The sequence below is a fragment of the Vicugna pacos genome, chromosome 16 (genome assembly GCF_048564905.1).
Source record: "Vicugna pacos chromosome 16, VicPac4, whole genome shotgun sequence".
In the NCBI taxonomy this organism is placed as follows: domain Eukaryota; kingdom Metazoa; phylum Chordata; class Mammalia; order Artiodactyla; family Camelidae; genus Vicugna; species Vicugna pacos.
Genome location: NC_133002.1, coordinates 63,185,522 through 63,200,262, shown reverse-complemented (window position 1 = coordinate 63,200,262; position 14,741 = coordinate 63,185,522). Strand labels below are relative to the sequence as shown.

At 60.8% G+C, this 14,741-nt stretch overlaps 1 long non-coding RNA gene across 1 annotated transcript; it reads right to left on the bottom strand.

The window, feature by feature from the left end:
* Window positions 1-5,216: 5,216 nt before the first annotated feature.
* Window positions 5,217-12,631, bottom strand: LOC140686235 (uncharacterized). Its single transcript, XR_012059924.1, has 3 exons — window positions 11,500-12,631; window positions 11,187-11,328; window positions 5,217-10,840 (listed from the first exon to the last, which is right to left on the bottom strand). It is a non-coding gene; the product is annotated as an uncharacterized lncRNA (long non-coding RNA).
* Window positions 12,632-14,741: the final 2,110 nt, after the last annotated feature.

The following is a 14,741-nucleotide window of genomic DNA, read 5'->3' as shown; positions in this document are numbered from 1 at the left end:
CACGCACAAGGGGGCCGCATGCCCTTCCCGGCCGCCTGCCCAGGGAGCCCCTTGCAGGGACCACACGGCTCAGCTCCGGGGCCTCCACCCGCTCCCTGAAGGCCCCCGAGGTTCCTGGGACTTACAGCAGTGAACGTGGGCCCAGACCCGCCCCTCCCGAGAAGCTGGCGGCTCCTTCTCACAGGGAATGAATTGCCATCTGTTTCACCTCCAACCAGCCTCTCCCTCCAGCCAATCTCGGACACCCGGCAGGCAGCCTTCATGGGGACATGCTGCCCACGCTGGGGTGGGGGGAGCTGCATTTGAAGTCTCCCTGAGCAGATGAATAAGCTTTTCATGGTCCCCCAACGCTGGACGCAGCCAGAATGTCAAATGGTGATTAGCAGCAGACCCGACTCTGCCCCGGCGATATTATCATCAGACTTCTTGGGTTTCAAAGTGAACAGCCGACAAGAAACGGTGGGCGGATTGGCCTCCAAGACAGGCCTGGTGGGGTCTGAGAAGTCTTGGGCCCAAGACGCCCAGGAGCGGGTGTCCAGGACAGGGAGGCCCCCACAGTGTGGAGCAGGCCTCAGGGTCGTACGGATGACACTGGCCAGTGTGGTGGCCCTGGGTCCTCAGCCTTAATGTGACCACTGCCCTCACCCCCATGGTCCTGTGGCCCTACACCCTGTGTCCCACCTCAGCCCTCAGCTCTGAGGTCACAAAGATCAGGCCCGCTCAAGCTGGCCCGTGAGCGAGAACTTCTCTGATCCCAGCTTCTTGGGGGTGGAGGCACACTCAGACAGAGGCTGTGCTCATGAGGTGGAGGAAACTGCAGGAGAGGAATAGGCTGGGGAGACCGGGGCTTAGACCACGTGCTCACTGCGATCTCCCTCTCTAGATCCTTCTACAGACCAGAAAAGGGCTTTGCATCTGAGAAATGTAGCTAGGGGTCCAGTAGAAGCTACCATAGCAATGAACTCCTGCTCCCAGTGCCAGTCTGTTGCCTGCAGAAGCCCCCGCCCCGTGAACCAGAGGCTGGGGCCCCAGAGCGGGAACCACATCCCTCTCACTCCGGCACCAAGTCTGCCTCTCTGCACCCTGGGCTGGCACTTCTGGGAGTTTGTGTGAAGGACAGAAGGAGAGAAAAGCAAGATGGTCACCATGGCATTGTTCATCGTTCCAGGGAAAAAAGGAGATTTAAACCCTAAGTGCCTGTCAAATATATTTGCAAAATAAAATCAGATGCAACCGTTAGCCTTCACTTATAATCATGGAAATCTCTCTGCAAGACATTAAATTTTAAAAATCAAGCCAGGAAACAGTCTATACAAGCTGGTCCTAATTTTGAAAAGCCTGAAACCATACCTATGTATGTTTACAAGTGGAGAAAATGCTCTAAAGTTCAAGACAGATGATCGTTAAGTCGTGACCAATGTTTCCCTTCATTTTTATTTTCGTAAGTAGAATAGTCATTTTGTGATTTAAAAAAACAAGCCCCTCAAAATCTATTCTCAAAAGTGTTGAAGGAGGGGTCCCACATCTGTCGACACAGGGCAGACCAAGCCACACCACCAGTCCTTGCCAGAGATTCACACGTACCCAACCAAGATGCACGCGCCCCCACGTGCAATCTCAGTCCACTCACGTGCACACCCACCTGTGTGCGCAGGCACGCAATCCCATGTGCACGCCCCCTCACCCGTGCCCACACGCAACCCCTACGTGCACGTCCACCTGTGCACGCCCACGCCCACCCACACAAGCAACCCCCTCATGCATGCTCATGTCCACCCACATGTCCACCCACCGGAGTCAGCTTTCAGCATCTCATAGGAGGTGGAAGCCTGGGGAGGGAGGAGGACCCCCTCTGACTGTCCACACAGGCTCCCCAGGGGTGCCTTTGGCTCTGGAGGCCCTCGGGGCGCCCAGGATCCCCAGCCCGTCCTCGCCCAGCACCACTCCCAGTGCAGACCCCATGGACCACTCCCTGAGCCCTTCTGCAACCCTTCTCTTGTCTGCTTGTAGCACCTGTTGTAGGTTCTCCTGTTGGGTTAGACTTTGGGAGACTTCTGTTACTATCTGGCTATATCCTTTCAGCGTTCTTCCTGGCCACACTCCTTTCAATATGAAAAAAAGAAGGGAAATTAATCTCTCAACACGATCCATCCCCATGAAGAACTCGCTGCCCAGTGTGCTGACACTGGAGAAACACGCTGCAAGCCCTGGGGCCGGGGCATCCCAGCCCTGATGGGCCACCCAAGGCCCCTTCCCTCTGCCGGTCACACTCGAGGATCCTGTGCCGGTCCTTCCCGAGGGTCCTGGAAGAGGGTGGATCCCTCGCCCGCCTCTCCTCTGGCTTTCAGACAGCAGAGAAGCTGTCGGATGAGGACGGGGACTCCAGCACCCGCACCTCTGTCCAGCGGTCTAGTGGGCCCAAAGCTCACAGGGCAGAAGGCACTTCCCACCCAGGAGCGGGGCTGAGAGAGAGCATGGCAGGCACATGCATTTCTTGTCAGGAAGAGAAACTCAGACTCGGGGCAGTGGGGCTGGAGAGACCCTGACCCTCCAAAGGCGAAACCCAGGAACCCAAGACAACTTGGATTGGAGGCCTGCCAGCCCTCCAAAGTCCTGAGTCCATGGGGTTCAACAGGGAGCGAGGACATTTTAGGAAAGAGTAAATGTGTGTTGTTTTGTTTTGAACAAAACATCTTACTCTATTTGCACACTCATGTTCATAGCATAACTCACAGCAGCCCAACTATAGACACAGCCCAAGTGTCCCTCGATGGATGGATGAGCAAAAGGTGGACAACAGAGTATCATTCAGCCTTTAAAAGGAAGGGAATTCTGACACAGGCTACAGCAGGATGGACCTTGAGGGCACTGAGCACAGGGAAAGACACACACGTGTGAACCCGTTCCCGTGAGGTCGCCAGGGCAGACGCATCCACAGAGGCTAGCGTTTGACGGGGACAGAGCTTCAGTTTGGGAAAATGAAAAAGTTCTGGCGACGGGTGGCAGTGACGGCTGCGCAGCAGTGTGAACGTGCTGAGTGTCACTGAACTGTGCACTTAAAAACGGGTAAAATGGTGACAGTTCTGGGTATTTTATCACAATAAAATAATTTTTTAATACATGTATGAGCCTAGTCGTGGGAGTGCATACGCACACAGACGCAGCTTAGGCAGATCTGGAGGGGGTGCTCCCCCCACACTCCGTTTAGTGCTCGGTTGGTCGGTGGTGAGACAGCGTTACTTTCTCTGCCTCATCTCTGCTGTGGTTTTCGAGTCTTCTAGAAGGCGCAGCAGCGCTCTCACAACAGAGCAGAAGTTAGAAAATGCACATCTCTCCCCAGCTGAGCTCGCTCCACTGGCCTGTCAGCCCCGCACAATGGGGTCATTCAGCCGCTCTGCCGCTGCCCACACGCCCTCCGTGGTGCTCTGCGGCCGTCACTGTAAATCAGCCAGACCCTGAGCGCGCTGCTCCCTGCTCCTGCCTCCTCTGGGCTGCGGCAGGGCCCATGTCACGCCCACCTCCCTCCCGTGCATCCCAGCCCCGGAGGACAAGGACCCACGTCGGGGTGGCGCTGGGTACCCGCCAGCACCTTTCATCTCCTGAAGGGACACGTGCTCTCCCAGCCGCACCTCCACTCTGGTAAAATAAACAGAATCGGTGGCATCTACCAGGTTTATTTCACACATTTTTGCCCAAACGCATAATTATCTTTCTACAAGGCACATTCTTGGTGTGCTGCCATGCCTCTGTGCCAGAACCCTAGACTGTCTTCCTGCATTCCTGGGCCATGACACCACCATGCCGTGGCCTGCTGTGCTCGGCCAGATGTGAGCTGAGCTGCCTGCCACGCCGGCCTGGCCTGGGGACGGCGGCTGCCCAGGTCCACTGCTGGTCAGAGTCCCCAGAGCCCGGCCTTGACACTTCCTGCCTGCTCAGGACCTGGACTCAGGCTGGTCATTGTCCCTACAGCCCAGGGTGACTGCCCTGTTTCCTATTCTGCAGGAGACAGGCCCCACTAGGTCTGGGGTCCAAGGGTGGCCAGCAGGTCTGAGGAGGACCCTTCCTCCTAGTCAAGAGCTCCGTGGTGAGAAGCCAGCCAGGGACTTTGTATGGTGAAGCCAGAAAGGTCAAAATGGCATTCAGCCTACACCAGCCGGGTGGACCAGAACCTCTGGGCTAAGAGCTGTCAGGCCAGCTGGGAAGGGGTGACTTGACCCAACAGGCACATTGTGGGGCCCACAGGCCAGGACAACTCCCACCCGGGGCGAAATCACCCCAGGAGCCACCTGGAACAGCCTGTGCCGGGAGCCTGGCAGGCCGAAGTCATCTTCCTCTGAGCTGCAGAGGAATCCAGGAGAGGGGAGGCCTCTTACCTCAAACGTGTGGAGGGTGACATAGGCCTCAATTGCTGAAGTCGCCCAGGACCCAGCACACCCATTACGGGTGCTTGTTCCGAATGCTAGGTGAGTTCTGAGTTACTCCTTCAGCTGTGTGGCCCTGGACTAGTTGCTCACCCTCTCTGTGCGGTGGTTTCTGCACCAGTAAGTAAGGGTGACGGTAGCACGTGTCTCACAGGGTGGTTATTCTGCAAGCAGAATGGGTCCCAGTGTGCGCACGGCACTAGGCGTTTCTGCTGCACAAACGGAGCTCGGCGGTTGAGGGGTCTGGTCCGTCCCTGTGGGGGAGGAGAGGGCTGCCCACCCCGGCCAGGAACCTCCAGCCTCCTGACCCCCTGCCTCCTGGACACACAGCCCAGGTCTGCATCCCCCCAACCCGCTTCCATGCTGGCCTCATCCTCCTTCTAAAACCCCAGCCTTGTTGCTGAGTCCCCTGCTCAGAAGCCTTAACTGGGAGGTATGGGGGCCATGTGGATGAGGGTGCTCAGAACTACGTTTAACTAGGCGCCATTTAACGTCAGTGTGACGGGGGCCAAGGTGATGGCCCGTCTTTATTTTCACTCTTCTGACTTTTCCAGCTTTTCTTTCATTCATGCTTTTCCTGTGCTTTTGGAGATTCTAATCCCTAGTGTTAAGCCCTCAGCCCTGCCCCCTCTCCTGAGCACATCCTCTCTGCTCTGGTCACCCTGACCCAGACCCGCCCCCAGGCCTAAGCCACCCCCTCCACCTGGGCTGCCTACCATCCGCCCACCACTCCCCCGGCCTGCCTCTCACCCTCTGTCTAGGGGTTTCTCACGCACAGCTGAGCCCACCTGGACGCTCCTCATTTTCCATGGGGCCCCGTGGAGAGGCGACAGGTGACGGCAAAGGAGGAAGCCCGGCCTGTGAGAAACGTCATCCCACTCGCACGCCTCCCTCCTTTGTGACTTGTACGTGCGTCACCAGTGGTCACTGGGCCTTGAGTTTTCTGGACCCTGTCGTTGGAAGGAGTCCGGGCAGGGGTATCAGAAGGAGCCCTCAGGCTGCGCAGAAGGAGTTGTGGAGGAGCGTCTGATGAGCAGGTCCGTGTCCCAGACAGACACTCTCACCAGCCCACCGCCCCCTGTGAAGGGTGATGGAGGCAGGGCACCCATCCCAGCAGGGGTGTCTCCCACTTCATTGTCCTCCCACAGGGTCCCCAGGTCCCGGGCCTGGCCAGAGGCCCAATCAGGCTGCAAGGACCCCAGCCAGAGGACTCATGGCACCCTCCTTCCTGGTCCTGAGTCTGGCAGAATCTCAGGGGCGGCTTCCTCACCTGGCCCTGTGCACAGTTTCTGGGGTGACCTTGCCCTCTCAGAGCTGCTCTGAAGTCTGGGGGTGCTGCCTCTGGGCCTGAGCTGCCAGGAACCTGTGGACGTTAAGCCCAGGGAGAGGGATGGGAGGCCAGGGCCCCGCCATCTGTCCCTCACGGACCCCCGACCTGGACCAAGCTGACCAACACAAGGACACAGAGTGTGGAGGGTCCGGCCACCTCCTGAGGCCCCGTCACCCTCAGTGACGGGTCTCCCTTCCCTCTGTCTCAGTGGCCGTCCATACCTGTCCCCAGCGCACCAGGACCTCCCCTCCCTGACCCTCTCCATCCTGATGAGAGGGGAGCCTGGCCCTCCGTTCTGCTCCACAAACTGTGGTGAAGGGACTCAGTTCAACGAAATGGCCCAGAATCCATTCCAGATTCTCCCAGGGGCACACAGGCTCCCAGCTCCTCGCCTCCACCCGACACAGACCATCCTCATCTTTCTCTCCCGACCCTGGACCCCCTGGACGTGCTGGTTCACTCAGCCCTGGGCCTCAGGACAACCACCAAATCACTCCTCTGTCCGTCCAAGTCCAGGACCGGACAGCGCAAGCCCAGCGAGGCCAGGGTCACCACAGCCGACCATCCACAGCAGCCCTCAGCTCAGTGATTGTCTCCCCAAAGGATCCAGGAAGGTTGTTTCAATTGTGCCAACTTTCTTGTCATTCTCTTCATGAAGCCCTTTAAATCCAGGTCTTATAAGCACACCGACGTCTGTCATCCCGACAAACCCCAAGAGCACACGCTGACCCAGCCCGTGGGCAGACGGTCTCCCCCACCAGGCCTGGTCTGGCGCCGAGCAAGCAGCTCTACATCCCACCAGACTTTACACAAAGCTGGGTTCAGATCCTGGTGAGGCTGGCTATCGGGCTCGGGTCATCCTCTGCTCCTGGGGCCAGACCGCGAGGGTCTGCACTGACCCGCAGGGTCTGGGGAGGAGTCGGGCTGGGGCCAGGGGGACGTCCTTGCGTCTTTCTCATGCTTGGCCTCATCTCATGGTGGGACCCACGAGCTCTCTGGCTAGAGCCGACCTCCAGGAGACAGACTGTGCTATAAGCTGACCAGTTAGTCCACCTGCCTCTTCAGCCTTGGAAGTGAACCAGGAAGGGCCAGCACACGGGCAGGGAGCCACCCCCTTTGCCCACACGGCCACTCTGAGGGCCGAGCCTGCTAGTCAGCAAAGGCGTCCCTGGGAGGAGGTGCCTGATGCGCCAGAGCCAGGAGGGAAAGTAAGGAGCAGCAGTGAGCTCAGACCCATCTGTTTCCACCTGTCCACGGTTGCTGCTCAGGCCGGAAGGCCTCATTGCTCAAGGATGGGCCAGGAAGCAGGACTGCTGTCCAGGTGGGGTGAGCAGTGAGTGAGGGGGGCTCTAGCCCCAAGCCTGCTAATAACTACACTTATGAGTCCCTAAGACAAGGTGGGAGAAAGAGGAGGCCCCTGGGAGCAGCAAGCATGCGGGGAGGTGGGGCTGTGGCCACCGAGCCCCCTTCTACCTCCCAGAGCTGCAGACTTTCTGCACCAAGGGTCATCCTTCAGTCTTGGCATTTTGGCCAACGTTCCCAGGTGTGAGCCCTGCCTTCTCCCTGCCCAGGCGGTCATCATGGGCCCGCCTTGTCCAGTTTGCCCGGTCCCCCAAGAGGGCCATGTGCCTGTGTCTGGTCCCCACAGTGCCTCGTGCTGGGCTTGGGTGTCACCACTCCGACGGGGGACACGGAGGAGGCTGTGCCTTCCTCTGACCCGCGGGCCTGGGGCATCTGGGAGCATCCCCGTCTCCTGTGACCCCCAACAACTGGCTCTTCAGGGTTGGCCCCCCCGGCCCGGTGCACACGCCCCTGCATGGGCAGCCAGCGCATGGGAGGCCCCTCTGGAGGGCGGAGGGCAGCTGCCAGCGCCTGGCTGCCAAGAAAAACAAGGCTGACGGGGTTCCCGTCCCCAGCTCTCCACCCCCAACCTCCCCCGAAGGCCCGGCGAGCGTCACGTGGGGCGGGAGCAGTACGTCTGATGGCCGGACCAGCTCACCCACACCTCACCCAGATGCGTCTGCAGTCTCGTCAGGAGGTGCAGGCCAGACCCAGGGCCCAGCCTCTCCTGCGTGGGTGGAGGCAGGAACATCTCTCCGGGAGCTGGGTCCCAGGAAGGAATGGCTTCCACCTGGTGCCTCAGGCGCAGGGGCGGGTGAAGGCCGTGGCTGGCCTCCCTTCAGCCCCAGGAGCCCACCCCCAACCCCTGCACCCGTGTGGGATTTATAAGCTCATAACCCTGGACGGTAACGACCTGCACATGTGTGGTCGGCATGCGTCCTGCCTGTTCTCTGATTCGCCATCAAATGCTGGGGTGGGGGGTGTTTGGTGGCAGGGTCGGGAGCCAGGGGGAGACAGCCGTCCCTTCTGCGGTCCTCCGGGGTGGAGGGCAGGGGTCACATGGTTTTGTTAAGGGTGGGCACAGGGGCCCTGCCCTTGGGAAGGGTTGGAGGCAAGCAAGGTGGACCTTTCCCCATTTTCTTTTCTTTTTCTTTCTTTTTTTTTTCAGTGTTTACTATTTTATTTTGCTACCAAATGCCTAGAAATCCCAGTGTGATCCTAAAGCAGCGTGTGACAGCCCTGCAGGAGGCACTGCAGCAAGGCCTGGGTCAGCCCCTCGCCCCTCCCTCCACCCGGGCTCCAGCCTGAGCACCCCCTTCTTTTGCCCTCCCAGTGTGCTTGGTCCTCAGAGCCAGCAGAGCCTCAGAGGGTGGCCCAGACACCCAGGACCCAGCCTCCCTGGGAGAGCCGGGGTGGACACGGGGACTGCCTGGTGCCAGAGTGATCGTTGCTGATCCCAGCTCCACCCACACAGAGGGGGAGCCTGAGGCACAGACAGGCCTTGCACAGGGCCACGGGCAGGGCCCACCCTCCCCAGGGTCCAGCCCAGAGGTGTGAAAGGGCCCCAGGAGGGCATGGCCCTGAAGAGACCCCTTGCCCCACCGCAGCAGCCGGCCTGTGGGTTTCCCGCTCCAGTGCCTGAGGGAGCACTGGGCAGGGCTTTTTCCACCAGGACTTGTGAGCTCGACTAGGCCCCGGCCTGGCTTGGTGCCCCTACGCCCTTCCACCAGGATGAGTCCCAGTTCCACCCAGGGTGGGGGCCTTCATCACTGCCCAGGAGGCCCAGGGGTAAACCCCACGGGCCCTCCACCGTTCACACGCCCCCGGTGGGCCTCGCGACCTCCTGGTGCCCGGCCCACGTGTCTGCCACACAGGCCATGGGCCTGGCCCCCTCAGGGACATCCCACACCCCCTTGTCCAGCGTCAGGGGCCACCACTCGGCCACTGACCATTCATGGGGCCCTGGACATCTCCTTTTTCTTGCTCCGGCTGCCCGGGCTGGGTGAGCGTCCACTGTTCAGAGCCCCCTGAGCTGGCCAGAGAGCCATAGATCCCAGAGGAGAAGCTTAGCAGAAACTCAACAGAAATAGTTCCTCCCAAGATCACACCAGCAAAGGGACATGGACGCAAAGAATACTGCGTCAGGTAAACGGCGTCCCTGAGGGTGAGTGGACGCTGGCTCCTTCCGCGGTGCAGTTCTTTATCTGGGGTGGGGGTGGAGGTGTCTGCAGGGCGGGCCCTGGGACAGAGAGGACGGATGTCTGTCCGGGAACCAGCCGCCCGCGTCCTGCCCCTCCCTGCGTGGGTCTGACTCCAGCTCTGTTCTCCACAGGAAGGCACTAGATCTGCTAAAAGTTTAAGCCATAGGTGGTCTCAGGGCCTCCCATCCACGCCGTGGGGTGCCACTCACACCCCTGCGTGCAAGGCCAGTCCAGGGAGCCCTAAGGAGGACACGCAGGCCAAGCTGGCGGACAGTGCCCTCTGGGTGCTGTCCCAAGGGCGGGGGCCTCAGCATGGCCTCGGTGGCCACCCACCCCCTCTGCTGGCACGACCTAGCCCTTGGCTGCTGCTGGTGTTAGCACCCTCCTAATTCGAGTGTGGAGGAGACACTGGGCTGAGTCCCCACTTGACTGGGCCCTTCACATGGTCACAAGGCCAGGCTCCAGTGGGAGACAACTGTTGACGCACTGGACCGGGGGCAGGGGAGGGGAGGAGCAGGCCCTCGGCTGGGCCTCAGCTCCTTCCTGGCCAGAGGGACCCCCAGCAGCACTCCCTTCCCGGGTGCGCCCACCAAGGACGAACCTCTGGGGGCTGTGCAATCAGGACACAGGGACGGTCTTGGCCTTGGGTCACTTCTGACAGGTGCTGGGAGAAGGGCGTTCTCACGGCCCCCGCTGGAGGCCCTTCCGAGGTGTGGGCACACACCAGTGCCCGTCGTCCCAGGGCCCCAGCCCGGCAGCAAAGCCAAGTGAGCAGGGCTGGGGCAGGGGACCACCTCTCTGGGGATGCAGACAAGACCCGGTGAGGGCCAGAGAGGTCAAGGGTTCTGGGGAGAATCCACCACACTGGGTCTGAGCTCCGCTGCATCGACCACACATCCTGAGGGTCAGACGTCCCAGAACCACAGCTCCCAAGATACACTGGCTCCCGCAGACGTCAAGAGGCGGGGAGCGTGGCCCAGAAGGGAAGCAGGACCAGCGTGCGTGGGCGCGGTCGGGGCTGAACTCACGGAGGAGACCATCCCAGGAAGTGGGGTGTCTTAGCGCTCAGCCCTGTGCAGTGGAGCCACACCAACAATGGGCCCTGAAGGCACCTCGCAAGTGTCTCCCAGAGCTAGGCGTGGTCATGTCGAGGACGCCCGGCCTGGGACTGTCTCCTGTCTGCATACGAGTTACACGAGATGGACCAGGCAGTAGAAATGGAAACAACAAGGTTGAGAGAGGTGGAGGCACTGTCCCCCAGCCCTGTCCTCACCTCCTGGGGGCACCCCTCCGGCCCCATGGGCTTTGTCCTGTTCGGGTCCTACACCTCCCCACCAGTGCCACGATCCTGGTCAGTCTTCCTGCCAATCACACCTCAGCCCCTGGTCATTGCTGCAGTGACCGGACGGGGCCAGAGGGCCAGGGAAGCCTCACAGCCGTGGTGGCCTGCCTGGTACCGGGTGCCTGTGATCAGGAATGCCGTCTGTCTTTATTTCCTTCCACTTCTGGGGGAGCTCCTTTTGGATACTTGGTGCAGCTCATCAGCGCTAAAAGGGAAAGAGCGGTGGAGGCCAGGGAGGGGTGCAGGCAAGGGCTTTGAGAATGCTCCTCCCCTCCACCCCCGGTCCTGGACAAAGGACCACCGAGGACTCGGCGGGGGAGCGGCAGAGGGGCCATGCGGTCCCCAGCTCCGACACTGCAGGGGTCTGGCTGGGAGCCTGGAGGGCCCTGTGGGTCCAGGTGCGGAGGCCACACGGTACACACACAGGCACACGGACGCCCCCCTGCCTATGTGGCACAGACACTGTGTATCTGTGCCTTCCCCTCCCCGCCCCTCACATGAAACCACAGGGGCTTTTGTTTTTTATTTTCTTAGCATTTTTTTCTTCTTACCCTGATCGAATTGATGACTAGGGAAGTATGTGGCTTGGTAAGCAAAATTCTTCCGAAGACAGAATTCCAAAGCCCTCGGCAGCCGTGACCTCACCACACGGACGCGCACCAAATCACGGCTGTTTGCATAAATCGCCGGGGCCTGGGGGCAGCACACAATGGCCACGTTGACACCGAATTCCTCGCGTTCTGGAGGCCCCCACCCCACGTGGGCGCAGTCCCGTGAAGCGAAACTCCTGTGTTGTCTGCGTCTGTCCCCAGCCCCGGAGCCCCGTCTGTGTCCTCCCCCCTGGGGCCCTTGGTGGACACTCACCCTTGACTGAGTGGAAGGACAGGCTGGACTCCAGAGACCAGGAGGCTCCTCAGGAGGGGAGAGGATCCACTGTGCACCAGGCCCCACCTGCCACACTGGGAACCGAGGCCCTGTCCTCTGCCCAAGGCTCAAGCCGCCTTGAGAGAACCAGAGCTGCTTCCCACATCTTGGGCTGACTTTGTCCCGATGGGAAGGTCTAGGGGAGGGGAGGTGGGGGAGGTGGGTGTTCAGGCTGCCTAGGGCCTTGGCTGCCTGTCCCTCCCCCCAGGGCCCTCCAGGACCCCTGGCCTCTGCCTCAGCGGCCAGCCCCACAGACGCTGCCCCATGGCCCCTATTACTGGACTTCACAGCACTTAGCCACCTACCATCCGGGTAGAATCTTCTGCCCGCACGCGGTAGGCCCTCACTCAGCACTTGTTGAATGGGTTGGGGTTAGGGTTAGGGTTAAGGTTAGGCCCTCACACCTCCAGGGTCTCACCAGCTCCCCTGGAGCACCTCCAGTCACAACCACACAAAGCAGCCGGGGTGAGAAAGGCGGCCCTGGGGGAGGGGACAGCACCCAGGCCTGCATGACCGATCTCACTGATTCCCTGTCACATGACGCCCAGAACCACTGGCTACGCAGAAAGCTGCCCCAAATCTTACTCTGCAGAAGGGAATGCTGACAGCCTGGCCCAGCCAGTTCCCACCACACAGGCCTGAATTCAACAGTTTAATCAATTAGTGAGAGGGACGCCTCTGTGTCAGCTGCAGCTCTAATGAGGGGCTCCCTGCCCCCACCCGTGGGACGCACGGCCTCCCTGGGCCCCTCAGCAGGGCCGCACTCAGCCCTTGTCCTCCACAGGCAGGCGCAGCCTCCGGAGCAGGTCTGGGAACCTGGCCCCGCAGCCCCAGCTGGATGCTTAGCCACACAGGGCCAGGCCCTCCCTGCAGCCACCTTTCCTTCCAGAACCCAAGTGGCAGAGCCTGGGAGGCCAGGGAGGCTGACACAACTGTCTCCGTTCGTGGACAAAGACACAAAACTCCTGGGGACACTGGACGTGGTCTAGTGGGATTGAAGTCATAGGGACGATGGGTGGGGGAGCCAGGACTCACTCCCCCTGCAGCATTTCTCAGCCTCGACACACCACAGACACACACACACAGAATCCCGCACTGCAATCTCTCTGCAGATTCAATTCCAAAGCACCAGCACAGGGAGGTGCGGCCAGGGCCCAGGCCCCTCCTGCAGAGACTCAGGCCTGGAGCCTCCCCCTAATCCGTTCAGGTCAGGGCGCAGGGTCCAGGGTCAGCGCGAGTGCACGTGTGTGAACACATGCACACGTGTGCAAGTGTGTGCATGTGTCGCTCTGTCTCTGCCTTCCACCACCTCTCTCCACGTCACCCCTGCCCAGTGTCCACAGCATGGGTGGCTTCGGGCACTGAACACGCCAGCTGCATGTGCCCTTCTGACAGTTGGACTGGACCTCCCAGACTGCTTCCAGATAAAGGCCCTTCTTCACAGCATGCAGAGACACTGGGCCGAGACCATACAGCAGAGCTGCTGGTCAGCCAGAACAACCTTCTGGAGACCCTCTGAGTGCCCAGCCTGAGCCCCCTCAGGGCTCATCCTCGAGGACGTGCACAGGAGGGCAGGAGTTCTGGCGTCAGAGAGTGGGCTGGGCACCTCGGGGCCTCAGACGCCCCAGGGAGGCTCTAGGAGCAGGAAGGCTCAGGTTGGAGGGAGGGAGGGGCTCTGTACCCCCTAGGAAAAGGTGACATTTCTAGCCCTGCCCCCACGGCCAGTGGCCAGGACCGCTAGGGGTGCTCCGCTTGGTCCTAAGCTGTCAGCAAGGAGCCCACACGCCTGCACCAGGCGCCTGCAGGGGCGGACCCTCCGCACCAAACCTGCCTGATGAGCCCTGCCCTCCCTTCAGACCCAGCAAGAGGCCTCCACCCCCAGGGACTTCCTACAGAGCTTCAGCCTCACATGGAGGGAACACTGCAGCCCACCCGATGCGGCACACGGGGTCAAAGCCTCCTCGGGCAGATCGCAGCACCCCTGTCCTGGTGAGAGAGCAGGACACCAGCCCTGAATCCCGTCTCTGGCTCTGCGCACCAGACAGCCCAGAGAACCCGAAGCGTGAACCCAGGAGCCGGTCCGCCCTCCCTGGCTGTGGGCCTGGCACGTCTGCGGCTCTTGACACTCGTCCTCCTGGCATGGAGCATCACAGTTACTAACCAGGAGGACCTGTGCCCGTACCCCTCCTGTTTCAGGTCATCGCCCTGCTCCCTGTGCTGCAGGACTGAGCACCTGCTTCTTGTCGTGACCTGCAGGAGCCCGCAGGTCTGTGCCAGGGCACGTCCAGGCTGTCGCACACCTGAGCCAGGGCACGCGTGAGCTGGGCCACACCTGAGCCAGGGCACACCTGAACCAGGGCACACCTGAGCCGGCAAACAGTGCCTCCTCTGGTGTGCCTGAGTTTTCGGTGTAGCCGGCTCGGTGTTCACTGATCAGTGTCAGCCCCTCCCAGGTCCCCCTGCGTCTCAGCAGCTGTTTGGAGGGAATCACAGGCTCAGGTCTGACTACTTGACATCCTACTGACGCCCCAGCTGGGGTGAAAACTGTCTCCCAAGATTTCTATCTACCCAGACCTCTGAATGTGAACTTATTTCGAAATGGGGTCCCTGCGGGTGTGACCAAGTTGAGGTCTTCCTGGATCAGGGTGTACGTGTAACAGGAGGGAAATCTGGACAGACTCTCGGAGGGGAAGGCCAAGCGACGGCGGAGGCGGACCCGGGAGGTGTCTGCAGGCCAAGCAGCCCCGAGGACCGCCGGCAGCAGCAGCAGCTGGTGGAGACAGGGAAGGCTCCTCCCCTGGAGCTTTCGGAGGGAGCGTGGCCCTGCCAACACCTTGCCTTTGGACTTCTGGTCCCCAGAACCGTGAGAGCAGCAGCGTCTGCTGTCTAAGCTCCAGGGTCGTGGTCATTTGTTACGGCAGCTGCAGGACACTGACTCATCCTTGAGCATATGGGGTCAGACCAGCCCCTGGGTGTCCAGAGACGTGCTGTGGCCTCAGGCATTTGGGGGAAGCTGAGGCCAAAGGGCAGGATCTGGGTTAACAGGAAGGGGGAGGGCAGACGCTGCAGGGAGGGGGGGTCCACCAGGAGGAGGACGGGCACCTGGCAGTGGCCACCCAGTGCCCAGTGTTTTCTGGGGCCTGGGGGGTCACAGCCGCACTTACAGCTGGGCCCAGTGTGCA